Below are 16,263 nucleotides of genomic sequence, written 5' to 3' on the forward strand. Positions count from 1 at the left end.
TGTGCGTAAGTGCGCTATCTTGCATAAAAATGATCCCATCCATACATCCACGCTGTTGGACAGCTGGAACGACGTAGTTGCGCAAAGGACACTCATAGCACTTACCAGTGATGGTACAGGTAGCAGGATCGGAAGCACCTATCTCTTCAAAAAAAATGTGGCAATATAATAAATGATGCCACACATTGACCTATTCAGGATGAAGTGGTTCTGGTTGATTTGCTTGTGGATTTTCCGTTGCCCATACTCGACGATTTTGTGCATTGGCGTGTCCTGTCAGATGGAAGTAGGCTTCGTCTGTCCACAAAACCTTCCACGGCCAATCATTGTCCACTTCCATGTGAGCAAGAAATTCTAAAGCAAAGGTCTTTCTTGCTGGCAGGTCAACAGGAAGCAACTTGTGCACATGGGTAATTTTGAATGGATACAAAGAAGGATGTTTCGTAGGATTTTACGCAAGTGCTCACGGGTATCTCCACTGTTCGGGCAATTCTCCATGCACTACACGCGTACACACCACCACTCGTCTCCTCCTAAATTGCTGTTGCTACTGCTTCCACTCACGTGGAATCAAATCATTTCCTCCCTCTACCAGGTTACACACCGAAAGAATCTTTTCGAATTTCCGAATCATTTTCTCCAGACTCATTGCAGCCATCGGACCAACGCCTTTTTTCAAACGCTTCACTGTCCAGCACTTCTGCAGAGAGGCGTGTGCACAGTCATCATTTCTGTAATACAGCTTTACAAGCAGAGCACGATCCTGCATTGAGACAGTCATGGCGAACATTGCAGACGCGAAAGGAGGAAAAGTCGTGTACCTGGCGTGTTCAATGGGCCGTACGCAAGACAGGTGTTTTCACTTACGTATTCTGATACATACAGCGCCATTTATTGATCAATTTTCAAACTATTATTTTTTCTTTTGCCATACGTTTTCCCCCTTCTCCAATAATATTCCGTTAAATTTGACGTCATTCTGACCAGTGGTATTATTTCTACAGCGTTTTGAAAGTTTAAATTTAATTAAAATCACCCTATATAAAGAAAAATTTCCTGCGATTTTTTTTATCTCATTAGTGAGAAGGTTAAGTTTAGCAAAGGCAATACTGTAAAAATCTTTAGAAAGATAGGTTGCCTAGGGAAATATTCCTGCAGTATTTCAATGAATTTTATAGTTTCCGAAATACGACGTGACAAATTTGAAACAGTTTTTCCAGCCAGAAAAATTTCATCCATTTCAAAAATACTAACAAAACTCCACCCTAATTACTATTAATAACAGAATTTTGACATTTTAAAGCACGCTACAGAGATCTATACCATACATGAATTTCAGAGTTTTACGTGATTTTTGTGGGGGATAGCGACTTTAAACCGATTTCATATCGCTGCATAAAGCACAGCGCTCTGGGGGGCGGTACTTGTCTAAACTTCGGCCGTTAAAACTAAGAAGCCAACTAATTTACATCACACTACAGTATTATGTGAGCTTCACTGCTTTTTTAGGAGCACTTCAAACTCTGACACTAGGACTTTTCTTTTATCTTACTCTAATACTACTGTACTGGATGTAGAGTCGCCTTGTGTGCACCGTGTCGGGGTCTTGTGGCCCATGCAGGACTGGGCTTGTGAGTTGCATTATTTGCGACGTCTGGGAGGCGCCTGCGGATGGTATTTAAGAGTATCCTGAAATGGACTGCATGACAGTTAATAAAGTTGTCAAAGGACACGGAAAATGAATTGAATATACTGAATTTAGGTATTACTGCTGACCTGTTCCTTTTCGATCTTATTGTGGATTCTGTATGAAGCACAGGAAGATGACTGTTTGAATGCCTCCACCCACGCTGTAATTAATCTAATCTTGTCCTCACGATCCCTACGAGGGCGATACGTATAGTGTTTTAGTATATTCCTAGAGCCATCATTTAAAGCCAGTTCTTGAAACCTTGTAAGTAGGCTTACTCGGGGTAGTCTACATCTACTTTCTTAGTTGTAGTTTCTTAAGCCCCTCTGCGACACGCTCGAACGGCTCAAATAAGCCCGTGACCATTTGTGCTGCCCTTATCTGTATAGATCAATATTGCCTGTTTATACTATTTGGTACGGGTCCCACACACTTATGCAATGTTCTAGGATGGGTCGCACGAGTGATTTGTAAACGATTTCCTTTGCAGACTGATTGAATTTCCCTAATATTCTACCAATAAACCGAAATCTGCCATCTGCTTTACCTACGACTGAGCCTGTGTGGTTTTTCCATTTCATATCCCAACAAAGAGCTACACCCAGGTATTTGTATGAGTTGTCCGATTCTGTGACTCATTGATTCTATAATCATAGGCTACTATGTTTTTTTTCGTTTTATGATGTGCACAGTTTTACACTTCTGAACGTCTGAAGCAAGTTGTCAGTCTTTGCACTATTTTGAAATCATATCAACATCTGACTGAATATTTGCACAGCTTCTTTTACTCAATACTTCATTGCAGATAACTGTATCATCTTCGAAAGGTCTGAGTTTTGGTACAATTAGGTTGCCCGATTCCAACTGTGAGTCATTGATATTATAATCATAGGAACTACTCGTTTAGTGAAGAGCATAATTTTACATTTATGAGCATTTAATGCAAGTTGTCAATCTTTGAAACACTCTGAAATCTTATCAAGACCTGGCTAAATATATGCACAACTTTTTTTAATCGGTACTCCATTACAGATAACTGTATCAGCAGCGAGAAGTCTGAGTTTACTACTAATATTGTCCGCAAGATCATTAATATAGAACGTGAACAGTAGGGGTCACTTCCGTGAGGTTGCCCGTCGATGACTTTCCACCTAAGATAACTTGTTGTGTCCTGAGTAGCAAAAAATCCTCAATTCAGTCTCAAATTTCTCTTGATACCCCATACCATCGTACTTTTAATGATAAGCGTATATGTGGTATTGAGCCAAATGTTTTTCGGAAATCGAGAAGTAGTGCATCTATCTGAATGCCTTCAGTACATCACGCGAAAAACGTTAGAACTGGGTTTCACATGGTCGATATTTTCTGAATCCATGCTAGTTGACATGTAGAAGGTCATTCTGTTCGAGATACCGCATTACGTTTGAGCTAAGAATATGTTCTAAGATTTTACAACAAATGGATGTCAAGCCTATCGGACATTAGGTTTGTGGATCAATTCTGCTACTGTTCTTGTAAACAGATGTGACCTGTGCTTTCTTCCAACTGATGTACACGGTTTTTTGTTCGAGGGATCTAAGATAAATGATAGTTAAAAGAGGGGCTGACTCAACCGCAGATTCAGTACAGAATCTGATATGGATTCCATCGGATCCTGGAACTTTGTTCAATTTAACGCCAACGCCACTGACAATAATACCTATTTCACTCACTTTTTTCAGTGGCACGAGTGTTAAATTGGGGAATTTCTTCCGAGTTTTCTTTTGTAATGGAACATTTTAAAATTGAATTAAGCAGTTTTGCTTTTACATTCGTCTTAATGAGCCAAGATTCCGATTATAATTTTCTCGCAATCCACAAGATATTAACGTCTAATCTTCCATTCTACCACCATCTGCATTTATGTACGAGAGATAAAAGTTAAGGTTTTCGACGATTTTTTCAACAAACAGCGATCTGTATGGAATTGGCGACGCTATTGGAGACAGAACTGAGGTGAGAGTGATCAAAGGGAAAACTTCGAGAAGCCCTGCAGACAATATCTACGAGGGTTGTCCAGAAAGTAAGTTCCGATCGGTCGCCAAATGGAAACCACAGTGAAAACCAGAAACGTTTTATGTGCAACAGTTAGGTACACCTTCCACCTACTTCTCTACACAGTCACCGCTCCAACTTCGAGTTTTGTCGTAGTGTTGTATCAGCTTTCCAATATCCTCGTCATAGACAGCAGCTGCCTGTGCTTTCTGCCAGTTATCTGCACTGGTCTGCAGCTCGTTGTCTGTGGAAGGAGTTTGTCTTCATAGCCAGCTGTTCTTGTGAGCAGAATTGAGACTCAGGGGGAGCCAATTACGGACTGTATTGTGGGTGATCAAACACTTCTCATCGGAAACGCTGCAGGAGCGTCTTCATTGCACCTGCAATTTGCGGCCGAGAATTGGCATGAAGAAGGAACTGCTCGACATTTGTGCTATGTGGGCTGCATGACACAGGCGAAATCTCTAACCAGGCCCTCATACTTGGCGGAAGACGCTATTCCCTTGGCATCTTTACGTGCTCGCTGTTCACTCAAAACTGAAAAAAGCAACGCGACACGATCGACAGACATACTAGAGACACTGCCCAACACATCTGTGCAAAGCTTCACCGGATTTTCCCAGTGGTTTCCATTTGGTGACCAATCGGAACTTACTTTGTGGGCAACCCTCGTATAAGCAGCATGAAATTTCGTTCCGCAGCGAAGTGTGCGCTGATATGAAACTTCCTGGCAGACTAAAACTGTGGGCCGGTTCGAGACTTGAAATCGGGATCTTTGCCTCTGAGGCCTAAGTGCTCAACCAACCCAAGTACGACTGATGACACCACCTCACACCTTTACTTCCGCCAGTACCTCGCCTCCTACCTTCCAAACTTCATACAAGCTCTCCTGCGAACCCTGCAAAACTTTCCGCAGTATCCTTTCTTCCAAAAGTGCCAGTCTTGCAAGGTTCGCAGGAGAGCTTCTGTGAAGTTTGGAAGGTAGGAGAAGAGGTACATCAGGAAGTAAAGCTGTCAGGAGGGATCGAAAGTCGTGCGTAGGTAGCTCAGCGGATGCCGGCACGGTAGCCCAGCGTGTTCAATCAGAGGGTTAGCCGCCCTCTTAATAAAAAAAAATTGAGTTAATGGAACGACGATGAACTTGAACAAGCGTCATGGGACGTCCGCCAACAATCACGAACAAAATGACATCCAGAAAAAAAAGAACTGGTAGAGCAGTTGCCCGCGAAAGGTAAAGATCGCGAGATCGAGTTTCGGTCCGGGACACAGTTTTAATCTGCCAAGAAGTTTCATATCAACGCACATCCGCTGCAGAGTGAAAATTTCATTCTGGAAACATCCCCCAGGCTGTGGCTAAGTCATGTCTCCGCAATATCCTTTCTTTCAGAAGTGCTAGTCTTGCAACGGTGGTGGTGGTTAGTGTTTAACGTCCCGTCGACAACGAGGTCAGTAGAGACGGAGCGCAAGCTCGGGTTAGGGAAGGATTGGGAAGGAAATCGGCCGTGCCCTGTCAAAGGAACCATCCCGGCATTTGCCTTAAACGATTTAGGGAAATCACGGAAAACCTAAATCAGGATGGCTGGAGACGGGATTGAACCGTCGTCCTCCCGAATGCGAGTCCAGTGTGCTAACCACTGCGCCACCTCGCTCGGTTCTTGCAACGTTCGCAGGAGAGCTTCTGTGAAGTTTTGAAGGTAGGATACGAGGTACTGGCGGAAGTAAAGCTGTGAGGACGTGCTTGGGTAGCTCAGTTGGTAGAGCACTTGCCTGCGAAAGGCAAAGGTCCCGAATTCAAGTGACTGTCTGGCACACAGTTTTACTCTGCCAGGAAGTTTCAGTATCTGTAAATATCACAATCCGTTAGCGATTACTTTTTCCTGTTATTGTAGTCAGTTTTGAGCTACATGCATAACTGAAGAGAGGTACAGTAATTTTGTTTTGGGCTGAAAGCGGCAGCCTGGAGGCATCTGAGTAGGACGTTGGAAACCTGTTGACAACGAGACTGCAACGCCAATGTGCAGTTGTCGCCAAGCTGTCGCGCTGCCCTTGCGTGCTTTACGACAGCTGTATAACTGATCATCAACTGAGACGGGCCGTCTACTATATACGGTTATAGTCGTCAGTCGCCAGTGGCCACGTGCTTTGAGAGACCGTTAAGTCCGCGACGGCTCTCATGGGAGTTATGCGTTCCGCCTCTTCCGAGCACTATATTACCTCCCATGTCATCCTTTATAGTTTGCCCATGAATTTCTTGTTAAATAAAGTTCACTGTGTTGCGCTCAACATTTAGAATGTCTGGCGCAACGTGAAAATATCATATCGCGATGATGGAACTGGGAAAAAAGGCAAGACGTGGTGCGATGCCTTCGTCGTAAGGCTGGCTGAGTCGCCGTGGCACTTCATACTGTGTCGAAGGAATTGTAGCCTGGGCACAACTATCGGAATGAGCAATCAGCCAGTGACTCATCTACGTCGCTCAGCGTTCAAATTACTCCAGACGCCTCACCTGTGCTAGTACTTTCTTGCTGCTCTTGTCTTAATGTGTCTGAAATGAGGCAGTTCCACTGAGAAGTGGTCACTGGCTGACCATTCATGTGTTCATGTCTTTCTAGTCCTGTTTTCTTCTGGATATTGTGCAGTCTCTGCAGTTCGGCCTCGCAAGATTCCCATCGCCGAAAAGAACCTGTCCTTTTTCGTTTGATTGCCAAAATCTACGAAACTGGTCGGTGGAAATTTCCTCAATTTGGTAATTTGAACAACGGTACCTCGAGTGCAGCGCAAACAATATGTTGCGCCTTATTGCTCTTGTGGAGTAATTTGTTCTCTCTAATTGTTGTATGCAGACAGTACTAAATGATGAAGGGTAAGGCACAAATACAAAATTACAAAAACCAGGCGTTTCCTGGCATCATCTTAAGCAACAGTAATGTTTTGTTTAAGTCAATGTATCATACCAAAAGCGTTTGATATGTTTCACATGTAAGACCTACCTGGCTGTTTCGATCTTTATCCGCGGCCCATTTATTAATGATTGATCTTTATCTCTTTCGTAATGAACTGACAAGCAAGGAATGAAGATTAGAGCTATCATCTTGTCAACAACTAGGTCATTAGAAACAGAGCAGAAATTCAGGTTGGGGAAGGATGGAGAAGGAAATCGATCGTATCCTTTTCAAAGGAGGTGTCACGGTATTTGCCTTAAGCCATTTAAGGAAAGCACGTTAAACATAAATCTGGATGTCTGACAGGGATTTCTGCCACATTTTTCCGAATGCGAGTACGGCTTCTTTAACCATTGCGCCAGCTCCTTCACCGCATTTCGCACACACTGTTCGTCAGAAAGCACCAGCTGGTAAAATTGTAGAAATCAATGTGTTGGTCACATATTACTGTACTAAAACATTCATTTCTATATTTAATCCGTTACACTGGTCTTCTCCGCAGCTGATAAGTCAGAATAATCAGCACAGTCACCATACGCACTCACGTCAGTCTTGCTAATGGTTAATGTGGAGGGCGATACCTTTTTCCGTTTTTTCTTCAGATAAGTATATTTTTACGCTAATACACATGGTCCAGTCACATTAATGTGACCACAGCCTATGCTGACCGCTAAAACGGTAATATCTACTCACAAATGGCAGGTGGCAGCATTAGCAGTGGAGGGTATACAAAACGTGTCGGGGAAACGTGGAAAACAGTGCAGTCGTTGTAACGCGGAAAGAGGGCGAATTATCTGGCGTCCAAAAGAGCATGGACATTTGCTTTCTATCTACATCTACATCTACATACATACTCCGCAATCCACCATACGCTTCGTGGCGGAGGGTACCTCGTACCGCAACTAGCATCTTCTCTCCCTGTTCCACGCCCAAACAGAACTAGGGAAAAATGACTGCCTATATGCCTCTGTACGAGCCCTAGTCTCTCTTATCTTATCTTTGTGGTCTTTCCGCGAAATATAAGTTGGCGGCAGTAAAATTGTACTGCAGTCAGCCTCAAATGCTGGTTCTCTAAATTTCCTCAGTAGCGATTCACGAAAAGAACGTCTTCTTTTCTCTAGAGACTCCCACCCGAGTTCCTGAAGCATTTTCGTAACACTCGCGTGATGATCAAACCTACCAGTAACAAATCTAGCAGCCCGCCTCTGAATTGCTTTTATGTCCTCCCTCAATCCGACTTGATAGGGATCCCAAACGATCGAGCAGTACTCAAGAATAGGTCTTATTAGTGTTTTATAAGCGGTCTCCTTTACAGATGAACCACATCTTCCCAAAATTCTACCAATGAACCGAAGACAACTATCCGCCTTCCCCACAACTGCCATTACATGCTTGTCCCACCTCATATCGCTGTGCAATGTTACGCCCAAATATTTAATCGACGTGACTGTGTCAAGCGCTACACTACTAATGGAGTATTCAAACATTACAGGATTCTTTTTCCTATTCATCTGCATTAATTTACATTTATTTATATTTAGAGTTAGCTGCCATTCTCTACACCAATCACAAATCCTGTCAAAGTCATCTTGTATCCTCCTACAGTCACTCAACGACGACACCTTCCCGTACACCACAGCATCATCAGCAAACAGCCGCACATTGCTATCCACCCTATCCAAAAGATCATTTATGTAGATAGAAAACAACAGCGGACCTACCACACTTCCCTGGGGCACTCAAAAAAAAAAAAAAAAAAAGGTTCAAATGGCTCTGAGCACTATGGGACTTAACATCTGAGGTCATCAGTCCCCTAGAAGTTAGAACTACTTAAACCTAACTAACCTAAGGACATCACACACATCAATGCCCGAGGCAGGATTCGAACCTGCGACCGTAGCGGTTGCGCGGTTCCAGACTGTAGCGCCTAGAACCGCTCGGCCACCGCGGCCGGCTGGGGCACTCCAGATGATACCCTCACCTCCGATGAACACTCACCATCGAGGACAACGTACTGGTTTCTATTACTTAAGAAGTCTTCGAGCCACTCACATATTTGGGAACCAGTCCCATATGCTCGTACCTTAGTTAGGAGTCTGTAGTGGGGCACCGAGTCAAACGCTTTCCGGAAGTCATGGAATATGGCATCCGTGTGACACCTTTCATCCATGGTTCGCAAGATATCATGTGAGAAAAGGGAGAGTTGCGTTTCGCAGGAGCGATGCTTTCTAAAGCCGTGCTGATGCATGGACAGCAACTTCTCTGTCTCAAGGAAATTCATTATATTCGAACTGAGAATATGTTCGAGAATCCTGCAACAAACCGATGTTAAGGATATTGGTCTGTAATTTTGAGGATCCGTCCTTCTACCCTTCTTACATACAGGCGTCAGCTGCGCTTTTTCCAGTCGCTCGGGACTTTACGTTGGCCAAGAGATTCGCGATAAATGCAAGATAAGTAAGGAGCCAATGCAGCAGAGTACTCTCTGTAAAACCGAATTGGAATCCCATCAGGACCTGGTGATTTATTTATTTTCAACCCATTCAGCTGTTTCACAACCCCAGGGATGTCTATCACTATGTTCTCCATATGGGAATCTCTACGAGGCTCAAACGGCCAAGGGTGGAAACATTGTCGAACCGGCTAAGTTTGAAAACTGTTCATGAGACACCGTGGTTAAAGTTTACAGTGCATGGCAAAATGGCGTTATCCAAAACCAGCGACGAGGCAACTGTAGGGCACCACGGGTCATAGATGGCAGGGGTGAACGACGGCTGCGGAGATGTGTACGGGCGAACAGATGTGCAACTGTTGAGCTTCTGATCCCCCCAGATGAAGCAAAATGCGCCTGGTTCACACACCCATGCTGACTGCTGTTCATCGGCGACGAAGGCTGGAATTTACAAGCCAATACCGCAACCGGACGTCCACTGAGTGGCAACAGCTGATCTTTTCAGATGAATAGTGTTTTATGCTCCATCCACGAGATGGCTGTTGGCGTCTGCAACCCTATAAGCATTGCCGGAAGGGTCCAGGCCAGAGGAGGGAGCGTTATGGTCTGGGGAATATTTTCGTGGTATTCGCTGGGTGATCTCGTCATTCTGGAAGACACAATAGATTAACAAGTGTGCCTCTATCGTTGGGGACCATGTCCACCCCTACATGCAGATGGTTTTCACTCGATACGATGGCGTCTACCAGCAGGACACTACAACGTATCACACAGCTCGCAGCGTACGTACATGGCTCGAAGACCACCAAATTGAGTTTACCGTACTCCCTTTACCACCAAACCCAGTTGTAATCTGTGCGACCACTTCGATCTGGCTGTTCACACCATTGATCCGCAGCCGAGACACCTCGGACAACTGGCCAAGACACTGGAATCGGCATGACTCCACTTTCCAGCCCGTACCTTCCAGAACCTCACTGACTCTCTTCCTCCACGTCCGCACTGCAAAAGATGGTTATTCATGCTTTTGATAGGTGGCAACGTTATTGTGGTTCAAATGGCTCTGAGCACTATGCGACTTAACTTCTGAGGTCATTAGTCGCCTAGAACTTAGAACTAATGAAACCTAACTAACCTAAGGACATAACACACATCCATGCCCGAGGCAGAATTCGAACCTGCGACCGTTAGCCTTCGCTCGGCTCCAGTCTGTAGCGCCTAGAACCGCACGGCCACTCCGGCCGGCAACAACGTTATTGTGACTGTGACCTTGTATTAGCGTTGATAGAAACCATATGTTTTGAACCTCATAACTGATTGTGGTCTATGGTATTATATAGTTATTTTCTGGTAATTTTCTAGCTTTTGAACTGATTCATAATTATATGATAAATGTTAGGGTTAAGTCCAAACAAAAAAGGAGAATTCGACGGATTTAAGGTTTATGTAGCCTCTAAACTTGCCCATACTTGTGTAAGTCTACCCATTTTAGCTAATATTATTTGATAATAATTTTTAACAGCTAACTTACTTTCATATGAGATAAGAAAACGATCTGTAGAAGTAAAAATATTGCCCCGAACGTGATGAAGGTTACAGTGGACAGAGTGAGAAGTGATAATGTTTTAGAACGGGTGCTGCAGCATTTTGTTTCAAACTCCTGACTCTTGCTATTGTTGCTGTGGTCTTCAATCCAAAGATTGTTTTGATGCAACTTTCCACGTTAGCCTATATCGCTCAAGCCTCTTCATCTCTACATAATTATCGCAGACTACATCCATTTGAACTTGCGTACTGTATTCAAAACATGACCTCCCTCTACATCTTTTAGGCCCCGCCACCCCTCCTCCGCTACACATACACACGTCCTTCCATTACAAAACTGACGATTCCTTGATACCTCATTATGTGTCCTGTCAAAGGTTCCATTGTATTAGTGAAGTTGTGACACAGATTTCTTTTTTCCCCAACTCGATTCAGTACCTCCGCATTAGTTATTCGATCTACCCATCTAATTTTAAACATTCACCTGTAGCACCACGTTTCAAAATCTTCTATTATCTTATGGTCTGAACTTCTAATTGGCTATATTTTACTTCCGTACAAAGCTACACTCCAGACAGATACCTTCAGAAAAGATTTCCGAATATTTCAGTTTATATTAAATGTTCACAAATTCCTCTTTTTCTAGAAATACTTTTCTCCCTGTTGGCAATCTCCATTTTACGAGGGTTATTCGGAAAGTAAAGAACGGTCGGTCGCGAAATGGAAAATACAATGAAAATCTGATGAAGCTTTGCACAGATGCGTTGGGCACTGTGTCTAGTACGCCCGTCGATCGCATCATGTTGCTCTTTTCAGTTCTGAGCTCGCAGTAAGAACGTAAAGATGGCTAGAAATTAGCGTCTCCCGCCAAGTATGAGGGCCTGGTGAAAGATTTCTCCTGAAGCTATGCAATCCACATAACATAACTGTCATGCAGTTCGTTCTACACGACAATTCTCGTCCGCACTCTGCAGGGGCAATTAAGATGCTTCTGCAGCGTTTACGATGGGAAGTGTTTGATCACCCACAATATAGCTCGTAATAGGCTACCCCTGAGGTTCATCTCTGCCCGAATGAACCGCTGGTTATGAACACAATATTTTGACACAGACAACGAGCTGCAGTCCAGAATAGAAAATTGCCGAAAAGCACTGGCGGCTGTCTTCTATAACGAGGGAATTGAAAAGTTGGTACAACGCTACCACATATGTCTAAGTCTGAGTGGAGACTGTGTACAGAAGTAGCTGGAAGTTGTAGCTAACCGTTGCAAATAAAACAGTTTTGATTTTCAGTGTGGTTACCATTTCGCGACCTATCGTTCCTTACTTTCCGAATAGCCCTCGTATATCCTCTCTACTTCTGCCGCAGTCAGTTATTTTGCCGCCCAAATAAAAAAAAACTGATTGGTTTTATTGTTTCATTTCCTAATCTAATCTATCATCATCACCTGATTACATACTACTACATTCCACTACTTTGTTTTACTTGTGATAATATTCATTTTCACAACATCTTTTCCGGACACTATTCATTCCGTTCAGCTGCTCTTCTAAGTCCTTTACCGTCTCTGGCAGAGTTATAGTGTCATAGGCGAACCACTACGCTTTATTTCTTACCCCGATCTTAAATTACCTTTCAGAATTTTTGCTTGGTGTTCTTTTATTGCTCGTTAAAAAATGCAATAACGCCGCGGAAAGGCTACAACCCTGTCTCACTCCCTTCTCAGCTACTGCTTCCATTTCATTTTTTCGACTCTTATAATTACAGCCTTGTTTCCGTACTAATTCTAGATCTCTTTTCGTTCCCTTTATTTAACCTCTATACATTCAGTGTGTACTTCAGTCAACAATGCAGAAACCTTTCTCTAAATCTACAAATGCTAAAGAGTCTCCTGGAGTAGATGATATTCTCTCAGAATCTTTGGGATCCTTGAGAGAACCAGCCAAGACAAAATTATTCCACTTTGTAAGCAAGATACATTAGAGAAGTGAAATGCCTCAGACTTCAAGAAGAGTGTAATTATTCGTATTACAAAGAATGCAGATACTGGCAAGTGTGAATGTCGCCAAACCATCAGTTTACTAATTCATGGTTGCAAATTACTGACACAGTGAATGGAAAAACTGGTAATAACCTACCTCGGGGAAGATCAGTTTGATTTGCATAGAAATGCTAGAACACGTGAAGCCGTACTGATCCTACGACTTATCTTCTACGACAAAAATAAATAATAATAGATAGTAATAACTGATATTCAAAAGAAGGCAGATGATGGCAAGTGTTTCATTAGCGATCCAGCAGTTTAATGAGTCATATTTGCAAAATACTGGCACGCATTATTTACAGAAGAACGGAAACATTGTATGATGGACACCATGTCTCAGGAATCGTAATCCCCATTATAACGAATGAACAAAATACCATCTGGAGTTTCTCCCGGCGTATTTGATAATCAAAGTATCCACGGGTGTACTGCCGGTCTACAGTGTCCAAAAAATGGTTCAAATGGCTCTGAGCACTATGGGACTTAACATCTATGGTCATCAGTCCCCTAGAACTTAGAACTACTTAAACCTAACTAACCTAAGGACATCACACAACACCCAGCCATCACGAGGCAGAGAAAATCCCTGACCCCGCCGGGAATCGAACCCGGGAACCCGGGCGTGGGAAGCGAGAACGCTACCGCACGACCACGAGATGCGGGCGCTCTACAGTGTCCAACGGGCACAATATTTCGGCGATCATACATGTCGCCATCATCTTCCTGATGATGGCGACATGTATGATCGCCGAAATATTGTGCCCGTTGGACACTGTAGACCGGCAGTACACCCGTAAAAATACCATCTGAATCATAGTTTCTTTTGCTAATTATTAGCGCTTTTGGTCTGCCCAACAGATCATCTTCTGATCTAGCACCGCAATGTACAGTCTGTTAGCAGTTTGGACCACTGAGAACAACCTACATCTTGAGGCACCACATCTGAAGATGATGTGTTGAGCAGATCGGAACTGGTAATCATTAATAAAAGATATAGCGACTCAACGGGAAAATTGGTAGGAGACCAGTCTGGCTTCCGCAGAATCGAAACTAATCTGATCCGAGGCGAGGGAGGCATCTACCAATTTTTCCATTCTTCTATAAATAACGGGTGTCAGTATTTTGCAGCCTTGATTTATAAACTGATGGATCGGTAATGTTCACACTTCTACACATTTTCTCTCTTTTAAAAATGAATTATTACATTCTTCTTGAAGTCTGATGGTATTTCGCCAGTCTGATGTATCTAGCATACAAGGTGGAATAGTTTTCTCATGGCTGGCTCTCCCAGTCAGGGAATGTCGCCTACTCCAGGGGACTCTTGCTAATTACTGTAAAAAAGGGAACCCAAGAAGAACGTATTAACGATCGGAACAAAGCGACGTTGGTAGTCCACGCTAAAGTAAGACGACTGAGCGGGATGTCACAGTTCTAAAGCACATTACTGGTACTCGATTCACACCCCCATCTTGCCATCCAGATTTCCCTAAATTCTGTAAAGCGAATGCTGGGATGGTTCTTTTAAAACATGGCGGCCAATTTCCTTCTCCATCTTAACTCAACCCGAGATTGTGTATCGTTTACAAAACCTCGTCGTCGATGCGACGCTAAGCCCTAACCTTCCTTCCTTCCACACCAAGACAGTGTAGTCTTAGAAGCATTCAAAAGCTTTGATCCCCAGTCCATTTCAGAGATGGATAAATTTACACATATATACAGACACGGTTCAGTCACATTAATGTCATTCACTTTGTGTTCTGCCTTACGGCAGGTCTTGTCGTGGGGGAAGCCTCGTTAGAGAGGTCCACCGCATGAGCGTCTAGGGAAGTAATTCCAGTTGTAGTTTCCGGTTGCCGTCCACTGATGATGATGAAACGATAATGAAGACAACACAACACCCAGTTCCTGAGCGGAGAAAATCTCCGACCCAGCCGGGAATCGAACCCGGGCCCCTTGGCATGACAGACCGCCGCGCTGATCACTCAGATATCGGGGCGGACACATTAATGTGATCACCGCCCGTGATCGACTTCAACGTGCGATAAGCGCTCACAGGTGGCAGGCGGAAGCACTAGCAGTAGAGGGTATAAAGCATGCCGGGGGTCGCGGAAAATAGTGCAGTCGTTGTGTAAGTAGGCTGTTTAGGTTTTTTTATTGGTAACGCCACCTCTGTATGAAAATCACTGGCTGTGCTGTGTGCAGTCTGTGGCTGCTTTGCATTGTTGTAATACTCGCCATTGTAGTGTTAGGCAGCTGGCTGTGAACAGCGCGTAGCGTTGCGCAGTTGGAGGTGAGCCGCCAGCAGTGGTGGATGTGGGGAGAGAGATGGCGGAGTTTTGAAATTTGTCATGAACTGCTATATATATTATGACTATTAAGGTAAATACATTGTTTGTTCTCTATTAAAATCTTTCATTTGCTAACTAAGCCTATCAGTAGTTAGTACCTTCAGTAGTTTGAATCTTTTATTTAGCTGGCAGTAGCGGCGCTCGCTTTATTGCGGTAGCTCGAGTAACCAAGATTTTTGTGAGGCAAGTGATTTGTGAAACGTATAGGTTAATGTTAGTCAGGGCCATTCTTTTGTATGGATTTTTGAAAGTCAGATTGCGTTGCGCTAAAAATATTGTGTTTCAGCTTAAGCACAGTCTTTTATAATTGTTTAAAGGGGAAGTTTCATACGTACGTTTTGTGGCTGCCTGCGGTATGAGTCATTGCCTATTGTCTCTTTGTTGGCGCGCGTCGTTATTGGGGTTTGGAGACCTAACTTCTACAAATTCACCGTGACGAGAGGGCCTTGCCCTGTTTAAATCCCACCAGTTCTGATGCAATTCGGGTCTGTCGTTACGATCACATCGTCTGTCGTCATGTTAGTAGTTCCTGTAGTTTCTTTCTTGTCGGTTAAGTGGTGGAGAATTTCTCCCTGAATCGTAATTGCGTGCTGGACCGTTGCGTCTAAAGTTATTCTGTCTCCCGTAATAATAATTATTTTGGTTCCCATATTGTCTGTTTCTCTGATTGTCTTTGTAATAGTCATTACCGCGGAGAGGTGATCTTTCCCTGTAATTATTACTACTCTGCCAACGGTTGTCATACGGGTGGTACCTGTTTTGGTCACGATTTACGTTATAAGAATAGCCTTGTCATGTATTATTTCTGTCATCGCGGAATTGTGACAGATGTGACCTGTAATTGTTGTGCTCCTGTTCTCGAGTTCCGCGATTGTCAGTGTCAATTTCCGGTTCTTGTAACAGTCCATGAAAAGCTTCAATGTCGTCTTTGCAACGTCCTGCTAAAATAATATGCCGTAAATGTTCAGGTAATTTGATTAAGCAAATGCGGATGAGTTCTGAGGGGCTGTATGGGTTTGAAAGATACTGATTCTTATGTAACATGTCTTCAAAATATTTCATAAGACTGGAAAATTCAGATTGTTCGAAACGTTTCATCATTATGATGCTATGTTTTACTCGGTCTTGTGTAGCTTGAGACCAATACGCTGAGAGGAAGGCATGATAAAATTCTCCTTCACTGTGACAATCGTGAATGACCGATCGCA

This window comes from Schistocerca nitens, chromosome 3 (genome assembly GCF_023898315.1).
Source record: "Schistocerca nitens isolate TAMUIC-IGC-003100 chromosome 3, iqSchNite1.1, whole genome shotgun sequence".
Taxonomy (NCBI): Eukaryota; Metazoa; Arthropoda; class Insecta; order Orthoptera; family Acrididae; genus Schistocerca; species Schistocerca nitens.